The sequence below is a fragment of the Arachis ipaensis genome, chromosome B8 (genome assembly GCF_059453495.1).
Source record: "Arachis ipaensis isolate K30076 ecotype BB chromosome B8, ASM5945349v1, whole genome shotgun sequence".
Classification (NCBI taxonomy): Eukaryota; Viridiplantae; Streptophyta; class Magnoliopsida; order Fabales; family Fabaceae; genus Arachis; species Arachis ipaensis.
In genome coordinates this window covers 77,627,789-77,632,906 of record NC_142443.1, presented here as the reverse complement: position 1 = coordinate 77,632,906, position 5,118 = coordinate 77,627,789, and the positions used below count along the sequence as shown (strand labels likewise).

The 5,118-nt window shown below is 38.5% G+C and overlaps 1 non-coding gene across 1 annotated transcript; it reads left to right on the top strand.

Annotated features, from left to right (window-relative positions):
* Positions 1 to 3,666: 3,666 nt before the first annotated feature.
* Positions 3,667 to 3,774, top strand: LOC148548515 (small nucleolar RNA R71). The gene has a single exon (XR_015897017.1). It is a non-coding gene; the product is annotated as a small nucleolar RNA R71 (small nucleolar RNA).
* Positions 3,775 to 5,118: the final 1,344 nt, after the last annotated feature.

Here is a 5,118-nt window from a genome sequence, read left to right as displayed (position 1 = left end):
CTGTCAAAAGAGTGGTGATGATTCATTGTATTATACTGGGAAACGAAGTGGAGATTCATCATCTGATTTCTTGTGAGATTTACACAATTGCAAACAAGAACTCCACTGAAGCCAAACTGGCATACCCAAGCTTAATTTCTCTGCTATGTAAAGATGTTGGGGTGAGGATGGGAGTAGATGAATTCATTTCAATCGAACACCCAATCACCAAGAAGTCAATGGAAGGACAACAAGTGCAAGACAACTCCATCAAAAGGAGGGCACAGGAGTTCCTCCCAGAAATCCCTGAAATTGACTATTGGACCCGCCTAGAAGCATCTGTCATCAAGCTGCAAGAAGCTGTGGATCAACTTAAGGAAGAACAGCAGAATCAAAACTGCATGCTCTGCAAGCTGCTTAAGGAATAGAGAAGCAGGAGCGTGAGCTACAGGAGCTGAAGCGCCAGAAGCTCTCCCTTGAAGGACCAAACACCCCACAGATTGAAGGAGCATCCATTGCTCAAAATCAATGTTGTTGAGTCCTAACTCTGTGATAACTTTTATTATTAGGAATCTATTTTAAGAGTCATTTATTTTTCTGTTTTTAATTTTCTGTCTTCTATTATCATTGGTTTGCTCTTATATTTATTTTTGAGTCTTATTTTCATTCCATGATTAATAAAATTTAAAGTTTATGTCTTAAAGTTATGAATGTCCTATGAATCCATCACCTTTCTTAAATAAAAAATGTTTTTAATTGCAAAAAGAAAAAGAAGTACATGAATTTCGAATTTTAAAACAGATTAATTATTTTGATGTGGTGGCAATACTTTTTGTTTTTCTGAATGAATGCTTGAACAGTGCATATTTTTGATACTGTTGTTTATGAATGTTAAAAATATTGGCTCTTGAAAGAATAATGAAAAAGAAAAAATGTTATTGATGATCTGAAAAATCATAAAAATGATTCTTGAAGCAAGAAAAAGCAGTGAATAAAAAATGGCCTGTAGAAAAAAAATATATGCAAAAAAAAAAGAAAAAAAAGGAGAAAGAAAAAGAAAAAGCAAGCAGAAAAAGCCAATAGCCCTTTAAACCAAAAGGCAAGGGTGAAATAAAAAAGGGATCCAAGGCTTTGAGCATCAGTGGATAGGAGGGCCCACAGGAATAAAATCCTGGCCTAAGCGGCTAAATCAAGCTGTCTCTAACCATGTGCTTGTGGCTTGAAGGTGTCAAGTGAAAACTTGAGACTGAGCAGTTAAAGTCGTGGTCCAAAGCAAAAAGAGTGTGCTTAAGAGCTCTGGACACCTCTAATTGGAGACTCTAGCAAAACTGAGTCACAATCTGAAAAGGTTCACCCAGTTATGTGTCTGTGTCATTTATGTATCCGGAGGTAATACTGGAAAACAAAATGCTTAGGGTCACGGCCAAGACTCATAAAGTGGCTGTGTTCAAGAATCAACATACTGAACTAGGAGAATCAATAACACTATTTGAATTCTGAGTTCCTATAGATGCCAATCATTCTGAACTTCAAAGGATAAAGTGAGATGCCAAAACTGATCAGAAGCGAAAAGCTAATACCCCGCTCATCTAATTAAGACTGATCTTCATAGATGTTTTTGGAATTCATTGTATATTCTATTCTTTTTATCCTACTTTGTTTTTAGTTGCCTGGGGACAAGCAACAATTTAAGTTTGGTGTTGTGATGAGCGGATAATTTATACGCTTTTTGGCATTGTTTTTAGTATGTTTTTAGTATATTTTAGTTAGTTTTTATTATGTTTTTATTAGTTTTTATTCAAAAATCATATTTCTATACTTTACTATGAGTTTTTTTGTTTTTCGATGATTTAAGGTATTTTCTGGCTGAAATTGAGAGACCTGAGCAAAAATCTGATTCAGAGGCTGAAAAAGGACTGCAGATGCTGTTGGATTCTGACCTCCCTGCACTCGAAGTGGATTTTATGGAGCTATAGAAGCCCAATTGGCACGCTCTTAATTGCGTTAGAAAATAGACATTCTGGGCTTTCCATCAATATATAATAGTCCATACTTTGCTTGAGATTTGATGGCCCAAACCGGCGTTCCAAGTCAGCATAGAAATTCTGGTGTTAAAACGCCAGAACTGGCATGAAAGCTGAAGTTAAACGCCCAAACTGGCACAAAAGCTGGCGTTTAACTCCAAGAAAGGTCTCTACACGTGAAAGCTTCAATGCTAGGTCACTAGTTTACTATAAAAACTAGGTCACTAGTTTACTCATTTTCTGTAACCCTAGGTCACTAGTTTACTATAAAAACTACTTTTAGTGATTCATCTTGTACCTCATGACACTTTACACGTTTCATATTGTATTTCTGACGGCATGAGTCTCTAAACCCCATGGTTGGGGTGAGGAGGTCTGTTGGGTCTCGATGAATTAATGCAATTACTACTGTTTTCCATTCTATCACGCTTGTTTCTGTACTAAGATATTTATTCGCACTTCAACTTGATGAATGTGATGATCCGTGACACTCATCATTATTCTCACCTATGAACGCGTGCCTGAAAATCACCTCCGTTTTATCTGCAATAGCTTGAGTGCATATCTCTTGGATTTCTAATCTAAGATTAGAACCTTCGTGGTATAGGCTAGAATTATTGGCGGCCATTCCTGAGATCTGGAAAGGGATGACTGTGACGAGCTTCAAACTCATGAGTGTTGGGCGTAGTGACAGACGCAAAAGGATCAATGGATCCTATTCCAACATGAGTGAGAACCGAAAGATAATTAGCCGTGCGGTGACAGGGCATTTGGACCATTTTCACTGAGAGGACGGATGGTAGCCATTGACAACGGTGATCCACCAACATACAGCTTGCCATGGAAGGAGCCTTGCGTGCATCAAGAAGAAGACAGTAGGAAAGCAGAGATTCAGAAGATAGAGCATCTCCAAAACCTCAACCCGTTCTCCATTACTGCATAACAAGTATTTATTTCATGTTCTTTTACTTTTTACAATCAAATCTGAGAATTATTGATATCCTGACTAAGAGTTACAAGATAACCATAGCTTGCTTCAAGCCGACAATCTCCGTGGGATCGACCCTTACTCGCGTAAGGTATTACTTGGACGACCCAGTGCACTTGCTAGTTAGTTATGCGGAATTGCAAAAGTGTGATTGTAATTTCGTGCACCATCTTGCCATCCTTGGTTATAGTTTCCACCTTGGTTGTAGTTACTGCCTTGTTAATTGTATCCTTGATTCGGGCGGTCATAGAAGTTATGAGTAGCTGCCACAGTGTTATCTTCTTGTTGGAGCTGTGGACATTCATCAGTATAATGACTATAGTCAGTACATATTCCGTATACCCTTTGTAGAACTAACTGTTGGCTTTGTTGTGGTGGAGAAGGCTGAGCTTGTTGTTGTTGGTTCAACTGCATTTGCTTCAGTAAGTTGGTCATTTTACATATACTCTGTGTAAGAGCAGAAGTCTCAGTGCTAGAGGAAACTTCTGCAACAGCTTTTGAGTGGTTACTCCTGTGCCTGTGATTCCTAGTAGACTCAGCTAAGTCGCTGATCAGTTGCCATGCTTCATCTGCGGTCTTGTACTTTTTCAGAGAACCATTACTAGCACCATCTAGTGTAGTTTTATCCCGAGGCTTCATGCCTTGAGTTAAATAGCTATTTAACACTAGCCTGTCAATCATGTGATGGGGGCATGCATCTAGAAGGTTCTTAAAGCACTCCCAATACTCATAGAGAGTTTCTAATTCACCTTGAACAATGCAAGAGATCTCTTTTCTTAGTCTGTCTGTAACTTCAGCCGGAAAGTATTTTTCCAAAAATTCTCTTCTGAGCGTATCCTAGTTGGTAACAGTCGCTTCAGGTTGGGAGTAGTACCACTCCCTTGCCTTTCCCTCAAGAGAAAACGGGAAGGCTGTTAACAGAATAGAAGTTTCATTCGCACCGTGACGCCTGACAGTAGAACAGGCTGTCTGAAAATCCCTTAGGTGCTTGATAGGCTCCTAAGTAGGTAAGCCATGAAACTTGGGCATCAAGTTGATTAATGCAGTCTTCAGCTCAAAATCTGCAGCCAGAGTTGGATGATGCACTTGATACGGCTGCAGTGTAAAATCTGGGGCTCCAGCTTCCTGGAAAGTAATCCTCCTAGGTGCTGCCATGCTATCTGCATGTGAATCAACTGAATCAGTAGCAAAGGAGCTTGTTTTGCTCTCAGATAGCGGTTCAGATTCGCCCTCAGATGAGACTGGTGAATCGAGAACAATCACTTCACCATCCTCAGAGGCTAACCTGCGTCGAGCTCGCCTAATACGTGAAATAGTTCTTTCAATTTCAGGATCAAATGCAGCTAAGCTCGGATTAGGCAGCGAATGCGTCATTCAATGAGAGAAACGTATAGCTCATGGTAATAAAATAAAATAAAAATAAAAATAAAAATAAAAAATGCAATTAAAATTAAAATATGTACACTAATTAATAATTTAGCACACAATTGCAACTCCCCGGCAACGGCGCCAAAAACTGGTGCGTGGCAGAAGTTAGGCCAATTAAGAGATTATAATATAATAGAACAGCGTTGCGAGTATAGCTCTTAACCAGCTAAAATCCGCCTCACCAATTTAGAAGAGTGTCACAAAAATTCAGAATAAAAATACTGGGAGTATGAGTCCCAGGTCGTCTCCCAACGAGTTGCGAGAAAGGATGCTATTTTATTAATTAGGAATTTCCAAGAAAGTTTAAGTTTGGATAACGAGTAATTAAATAATTGTAAATTAAAGCAGTAAAAACTAAGAATGATTATTAATATTCTAGATAAAAAGCTTTGACTGGGGGAATGATTAATTGGAAGTTCTATCCTTGTTGGGGTCTCTTAAGTGTAGTATTAAAAAGATTGTTGTTTTCACTTAGTTAACCCTTACTAAATAAAGGAAAGTCAAGTGATTGAGCTAACTCTTATTCGCAAATCCTAGTCCTCTCCCTTGGGAAGGTCTAGCATTAGTAAATATAGAACTAGCCAACAACTTCCAATTTAACCATCACTTAAGCCTTCCAACTCAAGTGTCTCCTTTTAATTAACCCCTATATCAAGTATGGAGTCTACTCTATTGACATGAATATAATGCTCGTAGAAA